General features: G+C 35.8%; 1 pseudogene; it reads left to right on the top strand.

Moving 5' to 3' along the window:
* Positions 1–2,813: 2,813 nt before the first annotated feature.
* Positions 2,814–8,155, top strand: LOC107501555 (annotated as a pseudogene).
* The last annotated feature ends 14,748 nt before the right edge of the window (positions 8,156–22,903 follow it).

The raw sequence follows: 22,903 nt of genomic DNA, 5'->3' as shown, positions 1-22,903 counted from the left end.
ACTATACCATAAATCAGAACTTCATTCCTTTTTATAGTTGAGTACTTTTCCATCATACGGATATACCACATTTTATTTATACATTCATCAGTCAATGAACATTTGAATTGTTTCTCCTTTTTAGTTATTGTAAGTAATGCTGCTATGAACATCCATGTGCAAGCATTTGTTTGAAGACTTGTTTTCAATTCTTTTGGGTATATACCTGTGGGTGGAATTGCTGGGTCATATAGTAATTCAATATTAAATGGTGGAGAAACTGCCAAACTATTTTCTATAGCAGTTGAAAAATTTTACATACCTACCAGCAATATGTGATGATTCCAATTTCTCCACATCCTTTTCAACAGTTGTTATTGTCTGTCAAATTTTTGATTACAGCCATTCTGGTGAAAGTGAATTGCTATCTTATTGTGGTTTTCAATTTCATTTCTTTAATGACTAATGATGTGCATCTTTCATGTATTCTTAGGCATTTGTGTATCTTCTTTAAACAAATGTCTATTCAAAATCTTGTCAATTTTTAAATGTGTTATTTGTAATTTTGTTGTTAAGTTATAATTTTTTTATATATTCTAGATACAAGCCTCTTATCAGATATTTGATTCACACGTATTTTATGCCATTCTGTGGTTTTTCTTTTCTCTTTCTTGATGGTGTTCATTAAAGTGAAATTTTTTTATTTAAATAATGTTTAATTTATCTATTTTTTCTTTTGTTTTGTTTTATATTTTGAACGTCATACATAGCAAAAAGTTGCTTATTCGAGGTCTTTAACATTTACTCCTAAGTTTTATTCTAAGAGTCTTACAATTTTAGCTCTTACAGTTAGGTCTTTGATCCATTTTTAATTATTTTTTTTTATATTGTGGTATGTAGGGGTTCAATTTCAGTCTTGTGCAAATAGGCATTCAATTGTATCAGCACTATTTATTAAAAAGACTATTCATCCCCTTGAACTTGTCTTGGCACTCATGTCAAATAATAAATGGATTATCAATTTGAGAATTTATTTCTAAACCCTTGGTTGATTCTATTGCCTATCCATATGCAAGTACCACATAATTTTGACTACTGTAGGTTTGTGGTAAGTTTTTAAATCAGCAAATGTAAATTCTTCAACCTTTTTTTATTATTTCAAGATTATTTTGTCTATTTCTGGTTTCTTAAATTTTCAAATGAATTCTTGGATCGGCTTGTGAATTTCTGCAAGAAAGAAGCAGCTAAGATTTTGACAGCTAAGATTGTGTTGAATCTGTAGATCGATTTGGGAAGCATTGCCATCTTAAGGACATTCTGTCTTCCAATCCATGAACACATCACATCTTTTCATTCATTTAGTTCTTTAATTTCTTTCAACAATGTTTTATAGATTTTAGTGCACATATCTTGCACTTCCTTTGTTAAATTAGATGCAAAATAGTTTATCATTTTGATTTTATTGTACGCGGATTTGATTTTTTAATTTCATTTTCAGATTATTGGCACTGTATGGAAATACAATCTCTGTCTTTAACCTGTGGCATTTTAATTATATGTCTTGGAATGGGCTTCTCTAGGTTCATTTTGTTTGGGACTCTCTGAACTTTCTGGGGTTGTATGCCTATTTCCTTTGCCAGGTTAGGGAAGTGTTTCATCACTATTTTTGAAATAGGCTTTTGATTCATGGATCTTTCTCTTCTCCATCTGGTATCCCTATGGGGCAAGTGTTGGTACACTTGATGTTGTCCCAGAAACCCCTTAAACTATTCTCATTTTTTGGACTCTCTTTTCTTGTTGCTGTTCTGATCAGGTGTCCTTCACTACCCTGTCTTCTAAATTGCTGATTCAATTCTCTGCTTCATCCAATCTGTTGATCTCTTCTAATGTATTTTTCATCTGATATTGTAGTCTTCATTTCTGACTGGTTCCATTTTATGTTTTCCATCTCCATTTTTCTGTGTTCTCTTTGTTAAAGTTCTCACTGAGTCCATCTACTCTTCCCCTAAGTTCATCGAACATTCTTATAACCAGTGTTTTGAATTCTGTCTCTGGTAGATTGCTCATTTCCATTTTGTTTAGTTCTTTTTCTAGAGCTTTCTTCTGTTCTTTCACATGGGCCATGTTCTTTGTCTCCCCATTTTGGCTGCCTCCCTGTGTCTGTTTCTATATATTAGGTAGGGTTGTTATGTCTCCTTGTCTTAGTAGAGTGGCTTTATATAAAAGGAGTCTTGTGGGGCCCAGTGGCACAATCTTCCCTGGTCACCTGAGACAGGTGCTCAAGGTGTGTTCCCTATGTGAGTTGTGTGTGCCCTAGGTGACACTCCTGCTCTGGCGCAGGTTAAAGTAGACCACTGGATGTGCCAGCCCAAGGGCCTCTTGGGAGGAATCTAGCTGGAGGACAAGTTCAGTTGCAGCCTGTGGACTTCCAGGGCCACATGGTAAGAGTCACCAAGTAATCCACACATGGCTTTCGCCTGTGCTGGGCTCTAGGTACCTTAAGAGGCCAAGCCAGAAACCAAGACCAGCTGCCACTAGTACCAGGCTTGGGCCTGTTCGGCAAGAGATACAGGACATGCCAAGGCCAGATAATGCTTATTTTTTTTGTGAGCTTTTGATATATTTTAGGAGAGTCCACAGAATGAACCAAGACAGTCCATTTGTATGAAATGAACCACTGAAGTCAGCTTGGTTGGACCCGCATGTTGGGAGAGAAAGGGTCTCAGAGAATCACCTGGGCAGTAGGACCTGTGTTATCCAGGTTGATGGAGACTCAGATATGGCAGCCACCTGTGTCTTCATGCTGGGTAGGGGGAGGACTCGACAAAGGAAAAATGGATACTGCCAATACTTCTGTCTGGGAGAAAGCCGCCTCTCCATCCCTTGCCTTGAATCTAGACAACTTGGTTCCTCACTGTGTGTCCCTGGCACTCTTCAAGAAGTTTATTCCAGTGCTGTACCTCAAACCAAGTGAGTCCTTTAAGAAGAACATCCCACAGCCCTCTTTCTCACTCAGCCTCAATCTCCACTGGTTTTCACAGCAAAATTTTGTGGGGACTTCTCTACCTGGTACCGAAACCCTGGGCTGGGGAGCCCAGTGTGAAGCCAGGATATCTTGCTCTGCAGCCAAGATATCCCTCTGGATTCTCGACTGCCACACATGGTTGAAGGACTGGCTTGTTTTGCATCTCCACTCTTCCTATCAGTCTCAAGGTGGCCTCTTACATATGTCTTCATTTGTTGGATTTCTGTTCAGCTAGACCTCAGGTGACTCCCAGTCATGATTGCTCTGTAGTTTCATTATAATTTTGGTGTGGTCATGGGAGGTGGTGTGCACTGCTTCTCTCTTCTATGCTATCTTGACTGGACTCTCCCTCCCATTCTTAGTTTTAATAATTTGAGTCTTTTTCATTTTTTCTTTGTCAGTCTAGCTAAATGTTTATCAATCTTTTCTAACAACCAACTTTCAATTTGTTGATTTTTATTCACTGTTTTTCATTCTCTATTTTTATTTATTTACACCCTAATCTCTAATTATTTTTCTTTTTCTGCTTGATTTGGTTTAGTTTTCTCTCCTTCTTCTAGTTTCTTAGAATAGAGAATTTGTGGGCTTTTTTTTAAGTTACGAATATTTGCTAAATGTTCATCCCCAAATGGTAGTTATCTCCCTTTATTATTTTAATGACTGGTTTATGTTTATCTCCCCTTTATTCCTTTGGTATACACTTGATGATTTTAAGAAATACACTGGCATATCATCCTCAGTGCCATTGAGCCCAAACTCCATGCTACATTAGCTGCCCTCCACACTGGTGAATCCCTGAATACCAACTCCATAAAGAAATGCTCCTCCTCTAAGACCTTTTACTTAGTTTCCTTCCATTAAACACAACTTCCATTCCTGCCTCCAACTGCCATATCCCAACCACACTAGACTAGCCTTACTTTGCCTTTGCTTTTTTTGTTGTTGTTGTTGTTTGTTTGTTTTTTGGTTCATAATGTCCGTTAACAATCTCCTGCTCAAAATGAACTGTAGGTAGTCTGGACTCCATAAATACTACTTTAGTTCTTCCTTACTATTCTATGGTGCATAGCTCTATCCCTACATTAGCCTCATCACCCTCTGTCTATCTTATTTCTTGGAGGCAGATCATGGCAATGAGAAAGCATGGACACATTCTAATTTGAACAAAGTGCTCCTTTAAAAAATTCATCACTATTATTTGTCTGACAAGTCAATAGTTTGGTGCTTGGCACATAGTAGGGATACTGTGAATTTGAGTCACCTTCCTGTTTTTTTATTCTTTCTCTTGTTAATTCTTGTCCACATGTTTCTCAATGGTTGTTTCAAATCTCTATGCAATTCTTCATGTCACATCTGTTCTCTTCTGCTCACATAGCTCTCTCACTCACTTGTCTTCCTGTGTTCTAAAGAAGATAGAAACAATACGGTGTGAATTTTCTATTCATATTCTATCTTTGCCCATCTTCCACAGCCTTCCCTAATATCTCAAGGATATTAATGCTATTCCCTCAGGAAAGTATTACTTTTCTTCATTTCATAGCCAAACCTCCAGATTGAGTGGTTGGCAACTGCTCCATCACTGTTCCACAAGCCCCAGTGGAAGGTTGGTGACAAGGCTCATTTGATGAAAGGAAGTGGTCTCTGCCTCTGCTGTCTCTGCTTATCACCATCTTTTTGCTTTTGAATCCAGGCCCTTTGGCTTCCTTCTCTGATGCTCAATACATTTTTCCCCAAAGATATCCAGTGATATCAAAAACTTTGATGTCATAGCCATTTTTTCTAATTCAGTCTTCCTCTGTGACTTCACTATAAGATTAACATGGAACGTCTTTTGTTTGTGCCATTTGGGACAAAATGTCTGAAATTTCCCTATACTCTGGCCTGCTTTTTTCTTTCTCTACCACATAAATATCAACATTCCCTAGAGTTCTGTCCCATGGGTCTTTTTTTTTCCTCTTCTTCCACTCACTTTCTCAAATGCCATATAGATTCCTACCATGTCAACTGTCCCCTAGTTGGGAACACTTATAATTCTTCCTTCTTACATCTGTCCTCCTTTCTGTACTTAAGCCTACGTGTCCAATTATGTGCCAGATATTTACATTTAGATGCTCAATTGCCACCCAAAACACAATGCTGAAAACACAACATAGCTTCTCTCCTTCAAAATGTGCTCCTGTAATAAATTTGCTATTTCTATCAATTGTTCCACCACACCGTCAGTTATATAGACACAAAATCATTATTTGCTTTGTCCTTCCTAACTACTCAACCACTAAGCCCTTTAGATTACAATTCTTCCATTGAAATACTGGATACTTCCATATGTTCTTTTATTTTAGTTATTATTGTCACTACTTTAATTCAAATACTTGCTGTAATATGCCAGAATTCATCAAATCATCTCCTAAGTATTTCCTTTTCTTTCACATCCATATATAAAGCTTCCAGGTTTTTTTTTTTTACATTTCTTTGACCATATCACTTCCCTGCTCAAAAAATATCATGGACTCTCTATTGGACAAAGTTAAAATTATTTGCTATGCAGTTATGTCCCTGTATTTTCTGGCCCCAACCTACAGCACTTTATTCACACATCTATTAGAGTCTTACTTACAGTGTTGGGTAATTATCTATTAATGTGCCTGTCACCTGAACTAAACAATGAGTTCCCACAGTCCAGGAACTGTGCTGTGTTCATCCCGGCAAATGTAGGCCTTACCTGTATTGGACGTTAAGTATATAGAAGTTAACTTGAGTAAAGTTGTTGTAATTTTGGACTAAAGATTTCACATGAGAATAGGGTGGGTAGTGAGGAGTTCGTTATGGTACTTGTTCTAGTTAAATTTTAAGGTTTTTAGTCATGGCAAGGTAAATTTATAAATGTTAGTAGCAAAGTGAGAGAAAGAAAAGTTCTAAAAAAAATTAATGTCGTCTTGAGAACATTCCATTACTTTTCAAGCAATAAGTAATATTTGTAGTAATTAGTTTTATAGTAATTCATTTTATCCACAAATCCATTTAAAAGTGACAATTAAAATATGACATCAATAATACTCTCTCTCATGCAATTTAATGATAGCTGTAAATATAACTAGAAGTAGACCTTGATTTAAGAAAATCTAGGATAATAAAATCTGAGTTTATGAAACAGATAAATTGGAACCAACGATTATTTGTATTAAAGAAATATTATTTAATTACATTAAAAGGTTGCTGAGCTCATACTTTATATGCTTTGCCACTCTATTTACCTGTATCCTTTAAATGACCTATATATTTTAAAGTATTAGTTATGTTTAATACAGGATAAAGTCTCTTATTCTCGTGAGTCTAAATCTACATCTAAAACTTCCTGTTAGCTCAGGGTCATTTGACAGGTTTTGCTGTTAATAAACAATGGTTCGATGAATGATCTTAAAAACCAACACCAAGTCTCTAATTCCTGCTTTTCCTGGCTCAGTGAATGGTGCCATCATCTACCTAATTACCTCACCCAGAGACAAAGGAGTTTTATTGGGCGCTTCCCTCTCCTTCACCCCCCATTCCACACATATCTAGTTAATCACTAAATCCTGTTGATTCTCTCTCAATATATTTCTCAACTCTTCACTTATTTCTAACTCTCTTATCTGAACAACTGTCACACCCTGGTTATCTGTCCTCCTGCATCTACTTTTACTATCCTTCCCACTCTCCACCAATTTCTTTGACACACAGCCAGAGTGATCTCATAATTTCATTTTCCTGTTTATAACCCATAAATGCTGTCCTATTGCCCTAAAACTAAGTTCAACTCCATGACCTGGAATGCCATCCCAGACCTCCAAGATGAATTTGGGTCAGGAGCCGCTCTCTGAGTTTAGTACCCTGCAATCAGTTACCCTTTTGAAACAAATCTCAGCTTGGATTTAAATTTTACCAGTTTACTTGTCTCTCTTCTCGACTATGCTAAAAACTTTTGGAGGGCAGGCAGGAACTGTGTATCTCGTATCTCCAGGGCCAGCTCAGTCCCACTAAATGATTGTTGAGTGAAGTAACAGCTACAATTGTCTGTACTTATATGTTTCTGTTTGTGATACTGGTTTGGATTGTGATACTCTTTGCACCTATTAGTGGCAAAGTCTGGGGAGGCAAATGGTTGATGTTTCTGAACTGCTTACGGTTACTAGTGATTAGGCAAGAAAGCAGAAAGATATTTTGCTTTCAAGAGCTGAGGGACTAACTAGTGTATTTACATAATGTGGTGAATTGTATACTTGATATTGTGTAAAATCTTTTGAGTTCTGTATAAACATAGTATATCAATACTTTTTTGTTGAATTAGCAGAACTGAACAGTGAAAATATCTTCTAGTCCCCTTCTCTCCAACTAAAGTTTTATAGTTTGTCCAGCAAGATGTCAAATATACAGAAAAAGTAATAAATCATTTTGTAAAGAAAAAAAAAACAGGAAAAAATTGACCAACAAGTCTATATCAGAATTGTAAGATTTTTCCATTCCTCACCTCCAAAAAATAACATCCAGTTTCATAATTGAAGTTGTAGAAAACTGAAGCATTCCTACCCCCACCAGAGCTGTATTATGACAATACCAATGACATCTTATGGTTGGGATATGCCAATGTAAAGAAATGACAAGTGACAAATTATGTCAGTTGCAATAATAAGGTTGCATTAGCTTGTCACTCCTTTATAGTGAAGGAGTGATGGTGACCAAGAAGATTGTTCACATGCCTAAATACCCTGAGCAGGCAGACAAGAATGTGCCTAATCTTCATGTCATGAAGGCATCGCAGTCTCTCAAATCATGAGGCTACATGAAGGAACAGTTTGCCTGGAGACATTTTTACTGGTACCTTACCGATAAGGGTATCCAGTATCTCCACGATTACCTCCACCTGCACCCCCGACCCAAGATTGTGCCTGTCACTTTGCACCACAGCCAACATGAGAGTGACAGGCCAAGGCCTAAAGGTCTGGTGAGCAAGTTACCTGCAAGGCTTACACAAGGAGAAGCTGACAGAGACACCTCTGGACGGAGCTCTGTGCCCCCTGGTGCGGACAAGAAAGCCCAGGAGGAGCTAAGTCAGCAACCAAATTCCAGTTTAGAAGTGAATTTGGTTGTGGACATAGTCAACCACCTCAGTAAATTTGGAGGGATTGTTTTGTGTTGAATTAACTTGTGGCAAGAGGGGAAAAAAAACAAACAAAAAATAAATTATGAGGATGTATGATACATTTTAAAGATGTTTTAGCCCAGTAGCTAAAAGTAATTTAGTATCAAAATAAATATGCTTCAGATATTCGTAAATTTTCTTTACCAGAAACTACTAAGTTTTTGATGACCGCACTTAAATGATATCATCAAATTTCAACAGTAGACTTAGGATTAACTGTTATTAATCTCGCCTCAGTAGTAAACAAAATGTGAAATACACATGTCCTTTGACACCTCAATCCTCAGTCTAGGAAATTACTCCAGGAGCTTTGCAACCAAAGGCAAATAAAGCACATGAATTTTATCTTTTTTCATTATAATGAAAAAAATTAGAAACAACACTAATGTTCAACCACAGGGAATTGGTTATGAAAATTAGAATTGACCGATACAACAGATACTAAAAGGACTATCAAACATGACTTGTGGAAGAATATTTAGTGACACTTGAGAGAATATTTATAATACATTTTAAGTAAAAATAAAAAAAATATTGCAGAACAACATGTATATATGATCTCATTTTTGTATATACATATTTGTATGTGTTTAGAAACAGGCCTCCAATGTGTTTAAAATATGGTGGTTTCAATTGTTGAATCAAAGTGGTAGATGCATGAATGTTCACAGTACTATTCTTTAAACCTTTCTACATGTATGAAAAATATCTAACAATAAACAGTTGGAAGAAAAAAAGCAGATTAAAATCACTAAAATTTGGTGTGGACTTTGTGTCATATCTAAGGGTTCACTTATTTGTAAGGAAACTGATCACATTCCAACTGTATTTAAGTATCAAGTCACTGTAGAACTATCAATGTCAGTCTTCCCAACTACCAGTGGGAGAAATTTCACAATTCCATGTCAGCAATCCATTTTCCAATGAGTACATCGCTATGTGGGCATGTGTAATGCATGCCAACTGAGGGTTCGAACTTTGAAAATGTCTCCTACTTAGCTCTACACAACATCACAGGATTCAGAGGACAAAAAGAAGTTGCCTGGCTAAAACAATCATAGCCTTTAATTTTTTAAACACCCGACGAGGACTTTAGTGAATCTGGTATTTGGCTGTTTGTGAAAAATAAAATGACAATGATGACATCATGACAACAGAACCCAAATAATATACTCCCTTTTCAAACGCAAGTGTTTCAAAATAAAAAAACTAAAGTTTCTATCTGGCAGGCCAAAAGAAAGCCTCACTTTTTTCCTCAAGTCTTTAATAGTGAGATTGTATTTTCATGTATGAGACTGGACATTTATAAATATTTTTTTTCTGAATTGTTATGTATGTTGTTTCCTGACTTTCAACGGGGACATTTGTTTGTTATTTAATCATAGAGCTCTTCGTATATTATATCTAATAACCCTTTATTACATGTGATGATGATTCCTTCCCCCCAGTTTGTTTTCTTTTACTCCAGCTTTATCGGAATATGATATACAATTAGTGGCTCATATTTACATTGTACAATTCAATGAGCTTTTTTTCAATTAGAGTTAGCATACGATAATATATTAGTTTCCATTGTACAGCATAGTGATTAGAGCTCAATTGATCACCCCACTAAATCTAGTATCCTTCTTGCCCTTACATATTTAGTACAACATTGTTAACTATTTCCCCTGTGCTGCATTTTATATCTCCATGACTATTGTCTAACTATCCATTCATACTTCTTAATCTCTTTGCCCCTTTTCACCATCTCCCCCAAACACCCTCCCGTCTAGTAGCCCTCAAAATATTCTCTGTATCTATGAGTTCGTTTCCATTTTTATTGTTATTGTTGTTTATATTGTTCTTTAGATTCTGTATGTACATGAGATCAAGTGGTATTTGTCTTTATTATTTAGCGCAATACCATCTTGGTCCATCAAGGCAATATCTCTTTACATTCCCTTCCTTGTAGACTGTGTGTGTCTTTAAATATGAAGTGAGTCTCTTGTAGGCAGCATATGTAGAGGTCTTGTTTTCTTCTCCACTCAGCTACTCTATCATTTGGCTGGAGCACTTAATTCTTTTCCATTTGAGGTCATCGTTGATAGATATGTAGTTATTAACATTTTTATTTATGGTATTGATACATGTTTTTTTTTTCCTTAAAGAAGTCCCTCCAACATTTCTGTAATAGTGGCTTCCTGTTGATGAATTCCTTTAGCTTATTTTTGTCTGGGAAGCTCTTTATCTGTCCTTTGACTCTAAATGATAGCTTTGCTGGATAAAGTATTCTTGGTTTGTATATCCTGGGTTTTCATCACGTCAAATTATTTTGTGCCAAGCCCTTCTGTCCTGCAAAGCTTCTTTTGATAAATCAGCTGCCATTCTCATGGGTGTTCCCTTATATGTAAGTAACTAACTGCTTTTCTATTTCTGCTTTTAAGATTCTCTCTTTGTATTTAACCTTCGGCATTTTAATTATAACGTGTCTTGGTGTGGGCCTCTTTGGGTTCATCTTTTTTGGGACTCTATGAGTTTCCTGGGGTTGTATGTCTATTTCCTTCACCAGGTTAGGGAAGTTTTCCAACATTATTTCTTCAAACAGCTTTTCCACTTTTGTTCTCCCTCTCCTCCTTCAGGTATCCCTATTGCATGAATGGTTTTACACTTAATTTTGTCCCAAAGACAAAATTATTATTATATTCTCAGCTTCTTTTTTCTTGCCATTCTGATTGGGTGACCTTGGCTTCCTCATCTTCTATATAGGTGGTCCAATTCTTTTTTTTTATCCACTCTGTTTATTCTGTCTAATATACTCTTCATTTCAGATAATGTGTTCTTCATTTCTGATTGGTTCCTATCTATAATTTCCATTTCCATTTTTATGTTTTTTTTATCTCTTTGTTAAAGTTCTCACTGAGTTCATCTATATTTCCCCTAAGTTCACTGAACATTTTTATTATTAGTGTTTTGAACTCTGCATCTGTTAGACTACTTGACTCTATTATTCCTGGATCTCTGTTCTATTTTCTCATATGGTTTCTGTTTCTTTGTCTTTCTATTTGGCTGCCTTTCTGTGTCTATTTCTGTGTACTAAATGAAGCTCCTAAGTCTCCTGGTCTTATTAGTGTGGATTTATGTAGCAGGTGTCCAGTGGCACAGTCTTTAGAGGAGTTCAGCTGCAGGCCAATTTTGGCCCCAGCCTGTGTCCCTTTGGGGCCACCTGTTAAGATTCAGCAAGCAATCCACAGATGCTGTACTCACAGTTGCATCAGGAAACCACACCAGAGACTGAAGTCAGCTGCCACCAGTGTGGGTCTTGGAGCTTGCTCTGCAAGTTGCACAGGACTGTGGAGGATACACCAGGATGTGGCTTGGGTAGGGCTGTGAGTTGGGGGAGGAAGAGTTTCAGGGAATCCTCTGGGTGGAGTGATCTCTCTTATCCAATTTGATGCCTTCTCAGCTATGGCAGCGCTGTGTTTGCACACTCGGAACAGGGAGGGCTACACAGAGGTATAAGGGATACCACCAGCACTTCTGCCTAGGAGAAAGTCTCACTTCTGACTCTTGCTCCAATGACTCGGTGTCCCCCTATAAGTCCCTTGTGCTCCCCCAAGCAGCCGACTGGACACTGGTGCTCAGAGTGAGCAAGCCCATTACCAAGAAAGTCCGCTTGCCTACATGCCTCTTTTAAGAGATGTCTGCAGCTGTTGGCTGCCGCAGCCTCTGTTCCACTCAGCCACTTGGGACCAGGCAGCCTCACATCCCCGCTCCATCCTACCACCTCCCATTGCAGGGTGATTTCTTATTTTTTTTCCCTTAGTTGTAGTGCTTGTTCATCTAGACCCCAGACAACTCTGCTTGCTGTTTGCTCCATGTTTCTGTCACAACTTTGATGTGGTCATAAGAGCAGATGAACAAAACCTCTGTTATCTATACCATTTTGACTTCTCCCTGATTTCCCCCCAGTTTAACATTTACTTTGACTATGGTGTTCTGACTATGTATTCACATCTATCAATCTTTTATAGCTTCTGCCTTTTATGTCATTTTTGGACAACATTCTCTACTGTAAGATTATACTCCCTTATAGGTTCCTCAAGTACTTTTAGTGTTTCTTTTATTTCCTTTATCATATTTAAATCTTTAAATTATGTGTAATATGTTTTACTTTGAGGCATAAGATAGGATTTAACTTAATTTTCCCCCTAATGACTAGCCATTGGTTCCAGTATCATTTATTGACAAATTCTTCTTTTTCTTCCACCTTCATCGTACACTTTCTCTGTACGCCAATTAAAGGAAAAGGTTGCTTGTTTTAATTTGTTTTTAAAAGGATACCAGCATTCTGATCCATATGGGCTATAACTCATCCCTCGTATATAAGTCCAATAGTAGTTTTCCTCAAAAATTAACTTTGTAATTTACATGTCTAATATTTGGTTCCTCTTCTAACACTGGTATACATACAAACAGAAATCTAACATTTTGTGCAAAATATTTAGATTAGATTACATCTATATTAAAATTTTTGGCAAGTCACTTCAATGTTATTAAAAAATTCTGTTTGCAAGCAGACATGTGAATATTATTGTACACTCATAATCTGTGTGGAATGATTTTTCATACTACTTCAAGATTTCCCAACAGCTTACAGACACCATATCATCAGCTACAGAATGTGACATTTAATTAAATCAATGTATAATTTTTGATGTGCCCAAATCCATGAAAACTCATCTTGAGAAAATAGCCAGCAATGTGGCTTTATTATATTTCTTAATAGGAATATAGTCATCAGCAAGTTTCAAATCATTTGGTCAAGTAATCTTTAATATCTTTCAAGGCTTACTTTTTTCTTTATTTAGTAATCAAGAAAATGAGCCTAAGAACTCAATGCCAGTGACCAATTAGAAAAATGTAGTCTAGCATGCTGTATAATTCAGAAAACTCACCTGAGCCTCAGAATAATAACCAAACTGCTCAACTCTTATAAGAAAAATTGTCAGAGACATTTTCCTTCTATTTTCAAGTTCCTTTTTGACACTTTTGAAATTTTATCTTGGCAAACAGGCCATAATAGTACTACTATTTTTTATTTCTATGGACTATTACTATATATAAAACTCTTTTGTCTCTTATAGACTTTAAACATTGTGTCATGACTTGGGCCATTCATGGAGACAACACACAAAAATTATCATTGAACTGGAAAGATACCTGAGTTCTAGTTTTGGCTCTATTTCTTTCTAATTTATTCTGTGTCCTTGGGCAAATCAACCTCATCTTTAGTCCTCATTTTTTTTTCTAAATCTGCAAAATGAAAAGGTTGCTTATGTGAGTTTAAGATTTCTCTTAGTTTTAAAAATTCACCTTTTAGATTCTCTCATACAATTGCAAAAGTTTATTTCTTCATAAAAACTACCTACATGTAGAATATGAAAGATTTTTCCATACATCTTAAGTGGAACAAGCACACACAGATGTGGATATGCACTACCACACCCAAACATGATTTTATGGGTGGTACACAATTTTTCCTATCAATCATAGAATGATTTATTGGGCAGCCACACATAAAGCAAGCCAAGGAAATTCCCAAAAGGGTTGGCTTTCTTTTTGCTTTAAAAGTACACAAAATACAGGCTGTACCCTATTTCACCAGGCACATATCTAACAGACTTATAAAAAAAGCAAAATGTGGTCTTCAGATAGAATCCAGACAGTGATTATTAAATTAGACAAAACCAACACTTCAAAAAAAATCCTTTTTCATACTTACTTTCATGATGTTGAATGCTATTTTTACAAATAAAGAACTGTGTATTAGTATAAGAGTCTGAGACTCTACAGTTCCTATTGAAATGAACAAGAATAGAATGAAAAGATTGTCTTATTGATTATTTACTTCATATGGAAAAGAATGTGGGTGGTATGATTGAATATTGATCAGGGACCAAACAGGGCTACAACAGTGAAATTGCATGTCTCTGTCCTCATTACTTTTTCAATTTCTCCATATTGCACTTCCTACTTTGCACAATACTTCAAAATGAAATGTCCATAGTTAATCCACAAAGCAAAGAACAATTCTAAGATATTAAAAGTAATATGAGATCATTGACTTTATAAATTGAAAATTTACATATTAATCTCTAATTAGATCCTTGCTTATAAATCAAAGTAGTTGTTTTGTGACTCCAGAATATGTGCCCTTCAACAAAAGAATCGCTTAAAACAAAACAAAACAAAACAAAACAAAAAACATAAACCTCTGGACCATAGAATTTGAATCAGATATCAGATATTATTTTCACATCTGCTTTTGTCCATTACATTGCCTTTTTTGTGAGGCCAAAATCATGGGGCAGTGAAGGTTTTTCTAGTGAAGCCTGGTACCTTTGTATCTGCAGAGGAGAGAGAGAGAACTATAACCATTTTCTACATAAGTTAGGCCAAAAGATACCTGTCCCTAGCTATGTGGAAATGGAAAGCGAAATGGATTTGAATTATATATTTCCAAGTCTCGGGAAACTAACTTGCTTCTTGATATTTTAGTAATCATTAACCCAGTAGGTGACAGTTGGCAACAGGATGGGTCTGCACATTTAGCAGTTTTCTCTGTCATATCTGAAGCTAAGATCAGGTTTATCCTATTGGTCTTCCCAACAAATCCACTAAGTACTCTATGTACTATTGCTCCTATTTCACAGATTAAAAAAAACAACTTAGGTTTAGCTAGGTTACATAGCTTGCTCAGAATTAATGAACCAGGAAGTAATATGGCCACAATTTGTAACTCATAGTCTATTGAACACTTGCCCTCCACTATAGGACAACGTGATATTTAGCTATGATAGAACCTTTTAAAATGTACCTTTTATAGACACTTTGCATATTCTCTGATGGGAAGAAAATATATGCATCAATGTAATCATATTATTATACTCAAAAATATATATGAGCTAACAGGAGGGGAAGCAGCAGCTAGTATACTTGGGAATGTTCTTCATTATCTGAAACAAAGTTCTGTGAAACAACACCTTATCATGTTGCTTTAGCTATCTGCACTTGATTTTTCACATTTAAGTATGCAATTAATATTTCGCCAATGAGTAAAGTGCACTTACTTCAAAAGGCCTTTTCAGTTCTATAGCACCTAGAGCTTTGATCCAGGGATAATGAAAATGGCTGAAATTTATTGAGTGCTTGCTAGGATCCAGACACTATTCTAAGCATGTTTTCCTACATAATTTTATCTAATTTTCACAATCACCATGTACTGTTACTGTACACATTTCAGAGATGAAGTAACTCAAAAATTTAAGTACCTGTGAGAGATCTAACAGCCTAAGAGTGGCAAAGGTGATATTCCAATCTAGGTCCTACTTAAGAGACTTAACTCAGTAAGACTAACTTCCAGGAAAGCCAGAAAAACTAGAATTCGTCCAAAATGTTTTTTCAAATAATACAGGGTAGCGGGCATGTGCAGTATTCATTCATTTAACAAAGAAACTAGTTATTAAATAACTGCTGTTACCTGTCTTAGTTAACAGATAACTTTATATAACACTGGTAAAGATCCTCACACTTGCCTTTATTTCCCTAATAGTTATAAAACCACTCCATATCTGTAATTCTTCAACTGTATCCTTGTCTGGTATTGAAGCATGTTAGCTAAGTCCTGAGATACTTTACATGATACAAAAAATCACATCTCCTGCTGCCTATAAAATAAAACACAATAACAAAATTTTATGAATCTCTTTGCCAGCCAAATTAAATGTCAGTGCCTTAGCATAGAGTTCAAAAACCTCCACAATCTTTTCCCATAAAGTCTTCTGTGGACTTCTTCATGGAGTCTATGTCAATAAATTCAGCTTAATCCAATTTTATGTTCCATCATTATAACATATTCTTAGTATTTATTCCCACACATGTTTCCTGGATTTCTGTCTGTATAAACTAGAAAATACAAGTAGTCCTTTTGGAGTTTTGGGCATCTCCTCATGATTAAGCATTGTACCTCACCTGCAAGGGCCTGCTGCTATTTGAGTCTAGAAGCAAAGATCTAGAAGCAAAAAGGGGTGGTGGGAGTAGGTCTTATGGAAAATCAACATTGCCTTTGTTGATCAAGGGAGAATCAAGGGATGTCATTAAGGTTTCCTCAAGTAATGCAGATGGAGATAGACAGGTCCACACCACTGTGGATAAGGATGCCACTGCTACAGCAAATAGAAAGATCATTTCTGTTAAGGGGTGGAGAATTCTTTACTGATAAAAAAATACTCTTCAGAACTTAGGGGCTCAATGTCCTCAACTTCATCAAGATCTTTCCATATGTTCTCATCCCAACTTTTGGAATTTCATTCTTTCCCAATCAATGCCTTCACTTAAACAGTAGACGTCCTGGGAGGATGAGAGTTCTACTTGCGCTGTAATTCAGCCAGTTGCAAGAAAAAGTACTGGGTCTAATTTTCAGCAATTTCATCTCTGCAGCTATGGGAGATATGAGTCTCTGTTAGGGCACACGTAGAATCTTTTAGGTCATTTATGCAGCACTTGAGCTGAAACTTGAAACCTTTTTTATTCACCACTTTGCACAGGAACATTAGGAGCAATCAACCAACATCATTGTACTCGTTTTCCAAAAATATATTTGAAAGTATTATATTCAGAGTCACCTAGTTCCTTGCTTCTTCTAAGTGGTTGACCAGGAGTATCCAATGGTGATATTTTGTATATCTCTATTGCCAGATCACACCACGGACAATCAATGTTTTCTTTACTACTGGAAATAGAGTCATTAGTATCTTTATATCTAATCAGATTAGAGAATCAATTCCAGAAATCTAAAAACCAGTTCAGAGCACTCATCCTTAATATTTTGCTCTAGAAACATTCAGGTCACCAAAACCTGTCTAAGACCAATTTGACAACAGAGTTATTTGGTAGCTTCTTCGTTAACACTAATTTTTAAAAAATATTATTTTATCACTTTCCTTGTTCACATGATGTGCCTTACCAACTTTTGCCCTTGCCCTTACCCTGACCCTACCCTCACCCTCCTTATTAAAAAAGTACAGCAGTTGTTTGATTTTCCATTCTAATTTGATTATTTTTTTTCTTTTCCAAGACTAAAAATACCAGTGTGTACTTCAAATACCTTCCTATCAGGTTCATTCTTCTTTTTATCTGCACCAGACATTTTCTCGATATAAAGAATTGTCTTGTCTTTTTTTCCCCCTTAAGTTACCCAGTCCAATGATTTAATGGAATCATTAAGTGTTCAAAGATAATTGCTGTAATTTTTTTAATTCTAAAAAGAGTAACATTCAATAACATTTACAAATTGTTTTCCCCAATATAATACCCTGGAAACCAGCATGACCTTCACAAAATCCTGGAAGATATGTTCAGTTAAAATAAGAATAAAATAAAGATTGAAAGGAGGAGAAAGAAGAAAGAGGAAGGGAGGAAGGGAGAGATTGAAGGAGGGAGGGAAGAAGGAGAAAGAAAGAAAGAAAGAAAGAAAGAAAGAAAGAAAGAAAGAAAGAAAGAAAGAAAGAAAGAAAGAAAGAAAGAAAGAAAGAAAGAAAGGAAAAGAAAAGAAAAGAAAAGAAAAAGAAATAAGGAAAGAAAGAGAAATAAGGAAAGAAAGCTTAAAGAACACTTAATTCACATTGCCAAAATTCTCAATATCTTCTACTTCAGTTATCAGAGCAAATGAGAACGACTGTTACATCAGATTCATGGTTATCTATTTATTACAATTACCTTATGGCAATAATCTACATTCACCTGGTGCTAGGGTACATTCAATTCCTCCCTCCTTCCCTTCCTTTCTTCCATCCTTCCTGCTTTCCTTCATTTCTTCTTTCCTTTCTTCCTTCTTTTCTTACCTTCTTCCTTCCTTCCACAATTATTTAATGTTGATTTCTTTAAGCATAACACTATGCAAGATACTATGAAGGATATAAGGAATTTAATGCAAGGCTAATTTCTGTTAATGTTCTAAAAACTATTAAATGCCTTTGTGGAAACAAGACACACACGAGTTTAATTAAAGTTTGTCTAGTTTAGGGTGATTCACATTTCAGAGGACCTAGTTCTCTGATGTTTAAATCATGTGACATTCTCGTGAAGCATTAGTTGCTGAGATACAACAACACAAAACAAACAACAACAAAAATGTTACTTTTAAAATTCACTATATTCCTGCCACTCCCCCCAAACTCACCACTTTGAATTTGAAAGACACACTTTGAACTCCCATCAAATATTCTAATTATTTTCGTTGAATGTTGCTCAACCTTTCAAAGAGTGCACTATATTCATTTATTCCTTCATCAAACACATTTTTATTGAGTGCTTACCATTTGCCACACACTATCCTTGGTGTTTGTGATACAGCAGTGAATGAACGTGACAAAAATTTTGTTCTTTGGGAGCTTGACTTTAGCAGGAGATAAACAATAAATCAATTAAATCAAATATATAAACAAGCAAGGAAAATCCTTGGTATGTGATATATAGTTATGAGAAAATTTAGCACGTTCCTTCTCAGGCTGGGTGAGGAAAGGTGTGAATCCCACACATTAGCCATTTTTTTGTCCCATCACCCTAGGAAAAAAAGAGAAAAGAACTATTAATGGTTTCCTTTTTCTCACTTTGTTCTACATCTTTACTGTTGACAGATTCTGTCCTCAATACCCAACCCTCCTGTTTGAGGTAGGTTTTCATAGATTCTTTATATCAAAATATAGGCTTTCCCCCCAAGATTCCAGTAACCAGATTGTACTGAGGTTGTATCATTAGTGTCAAATCTTGCCAGCTAAGTCAGATCCCACTTATTTGACTACATAAGCAATATAACCTTTGACAGATATCTTAAATTCTTCTGCGAACTCCCATGAGTATTGATAGTTAATAAGAAATTACTCCTAGTTGTCAGTGACTGTATCAGTTAGCAGAGTTTAGAATCCACAACTGCAGGTCCCAGAGAGGTCCTCTATGGTCACCTATGATTCTGGAACTGTATTTTAATCACCATAATCATGATTTCCCCGAAAACCTCTGGGGAACTGAAAATCTACTATGCTTGATGTTGGTGATGCTGAAATATAATACGGCACCCTGATGCTGAAGATCCATATCCTTACTCTTGCAAAGTGAAAACACTCTCTAAGGTCAGTTAGGGAGGCTGTCCACAGCTAGTTTCCACTCCTCACATATTCTGTTAGGGTGGTATCCTGAATCATCCCTCTTCTCTAAGAGCAGGTTCTTTGAGGGAATCTGCCTACATTATTGATTTCTTATTCTTTTATTCTAAGTTCTCTCCAGGAAACTTTTATTTCTCTCTGCAATATGGCCTTGCTTATGGGCATTCCAGTCCACAAGATTATCCAGAAGGTGAATATAGGGTGAATTATTTTACTTGAGTAGACTCTTCAGCCCCGGTAATGAAATGTTGCTGTTGGATTTTTGGTTACCTAGCACCTTTATTTCCTTATGGAGAATTATCTCCGTTTGACTATCTGCTGTCTTGGTGTATTTTTTCCCAAGTGGTGATCACATAACTGAAGCTAAGTCAGTTGGATTCTCCCAAGGATCTTAATCTTGAAAAGAAATACCTAATTGCAGGAAAATGGCCAAAATTCAATTATTTCGGTGTGCTCACCCTGACAAGACTATTGAGTATTTCCTGATTCATACCCCTGACACTGTTTATTTGAACTTTTTAAAAAATTAATTTATTTTTTAACTCGAAGAATTGATTTCAATTCCCCTCACCTCCTCTTCCCCCTTCCGCATCCCTTTTGGAAACCACTAGTCCACTGTCCATGTCCATGAGTCTGTGTTTGTCCTGCTTGTTTGTTGCTTTTAGATTTATATCCCACATATAAGTGATACCATGTGGTTTTCAACTTTTTCTGTTTGGCTTATTTTGCTTACTATGATTATTTCAAGGTCCATCTATGATGTTGCAAATGGCAGTATTTCATTTCTTTTTATGGCTGAATAATATTCCATTGTGTACATGTACCATAGTTTCTTTATCCAGTCATCTATCTTAAGACACTTCAGGTGCTTCCATGTCCTGGCCACTGTGAATAATGCTGCTATGAACATCGGTGTGCAAATATTGTTTCAGGTATAAGTTTTCAAGTCTTTGGGGTAAATACACAGTAGAGGGACGGCTGGATCATATAGTAGATCAATTCTTACTTTTTTGAGGGACCTCCATACTGTTTTCCATAGTGGCTGTACCAATTTGCAGTCCCACCAGCAATATATGAGGGTTCCTATTTCTCCGCATCCTCGTCAGTATTTGTTATTACTTGTCCTGTTGATTATAGCTATTCTAACATGTGTGAGATGATATCTCATTGTCATTTTGATTTTCATTTTCCTAATAGCTAGCGATGTTGAACATCTTCTCGAATATTTGTTGGCAATTTGTATGTTCCTAGGGAGAAGTGTCTGTTCAGGTCCTCTGTCCATTTTTTGATTGGATAGTTTTTTTTTGTTTGTTTGTTATTGAGTCATATGAATTCTTTGTATATTTTGGATATTAGGCCCTTATCAGAGGCATTGCTTGCAACTATATTTCCCATTTGGTTGGTTGTCTCTTGACCTTGTCGACAGTTTCCTATGCTGAGTAGAAGCTTTTTAGTTTGATGTAGTCCCATTCATTCATTTTAGCTTTTACTTCCCTTGCTATTGAGGTCAAATTCCTAAAATCCTCTTTAAGTCCAAAGTCCTTGAGTTTAGTTCCTATGTTTTCTTCTATGCATTTTATGGTTTCAGGTCCTATATTAAGGTTCTTAATCAATTTGAGTTAATTTTGATGTGTGGTGCAAGTGGCTTTCCAGTTTTCCCAGCATCATTTATTGAAGAGGCTTACCTTTCTCTGCTTTATGTTTTTGGCTTTTTAGTCAAAAAATTATTTTTTCATATAAATATGGATTTACTTCTGGACTCTTGATTCTGTTCCACTGGTCCGTGTGTCTGTTTTTCTGCCAATACCATGCTGTTTTGATTACTGTCACTTTGTAGTATAGTTTGAAGTCAGGCAGAGTGATGCCTCCAGTCTTATTCATTGTTCTCAGGATGGCTTTGGCACTTCAAGGTTTTTCATGCTTCCATAGAAATCTGATGATTTTTTGTTTTGTTTCTTTAAAAAATGCCGATGGTATTATGATTGGGATTGCATTAAATCTGTATAATTCTTTGAGTAATGAGGTCATTTTATCTATGTTGATTCTTCCAATCTGAGAACACAGAGTATTTTTCCATTTCTTTGCATCTTTTTCATTTCTTTAAACAGGGTCTTATAGTTTTCATCATATAGATGCTTCACATGTTTTATTAGATTTATTCTTAGGTATTTTATTCTTTTTGTTGTAATTGCAAAAGGAATAATTTTTTCCACTTCTTTTTCTGATACTTCATTATTATATTATAGGAACGCTATGGATTTTTGTACATTGATTTTGTATCCAGAAACTTTACTCCATTTGCTTATTGTTTCTGGTAGTGTTCTTGTGGATTCTTTAGGGTTTTCTATATAGAAAATCATGTCATCCTCAAATAGTGACAGCTTGACTTCGTTTCCTATTTGGATGTCTTTTATATCTTTCTCTTGCCTGATGGCACTTGCTAGGACCGCCAATGCTATAGTGAATAACAGTGACGATAGTGGACAGCCTTACCTTGTTCTGATCTTAGAGGGAAGGTTTTTAGTTTTTCACCATTAAGTATAATGTTGGCTGAGGGCTTGTCATATATGGCCTTTATTATATTAAGATGTTTTCCTTCTACACCAATTTTGTTAAGTGTTTTGATCATAAATTAATGCTATATCATGCTGAAGGCTTTTTCTTCATCTATTGATATGATCATATGATTCTTATCTTTTAATTTGTTTCTTTGGTATATCACAATAATTGAGTTGCATATGTTTAATCATCCCTGTGCCCCTGGGATGAAGCTCACTTGATTGTGGTGTATAATTTTTTTAATATGTTGCTGTATTCAGATTGCTAGTGTCTTATTTCGGATTTTTGCGTCTGTGTTCGTGAGAGATATTGGTCTGTAGTTTTATTTTTTTGTGTGTTATCTTTTCCAGGTTTTGGTATCAGGCTAATATTGGACTCAAAAAATGAGTTGGGAAGTACTGCCTCCTCTATGATTTTTGGGAGAAGTTTGAGGAAAATAGGTATTAAATATTCTTTGAATGTTTGGTAGAATCACTGGTGAAGCCATCTGGTCCTGCACTTTTACTTTTTCATAGGTTTTTGATGATCGTTCCGATTTCCATACTGATCAGTCTATTTAGATTTTCTGCTTCTTCTTGATTCAGTCTAGGAAGGTTGTATTTTTCTAAGTACTGGTCCATTTCTTCTAGTTTATTAACTTTGGCGTGATATACTTTTTCATAATATTCTTGTATGACCCTTTGTATTTCTGCAGTGCCTGTCATAAATTCCCCTTTTGCATTCTTGATTTTGTTTATCTGTATCCTTTCTCTTTTTCTTTAAGTGAGCCTAGCCAGGAGTTTGTCAATTTTATTAACATTTTCAAAGAACCAGTTCTTTGTAGCATTTACATTTTCTATTATTTTTTGTGTCAATATCATTTTTTTCTGCTATAATTTTGATTTTTTCTTTTCTTCTGCTGACTTTACGCTTCACTTGTTCTTCCTTTTCTTTTTTTTTTTTAACATGAAACGTTAA

Source organism: Rousettus aegyptiacus, unplaced genomic scaffold (genome assembly GCF_014176215.1).
Source record: "Rousettus aegyptiacus isolate mRouAeg1 unplaced genomic scaffold, mRouAeg1.p scaffold_m13_p_9, whole genome shotgun sequence".
Taxonomy (NCBI): Eukaryota; Metazoa; Chordata; class Mammalia; order Chiroptera; family Pteropodidae; genus Rousettus; species Rousettus aegyptiacus.
This window is presented reverse-complemented; position numbering and strand designations above follow the sequence as displayed.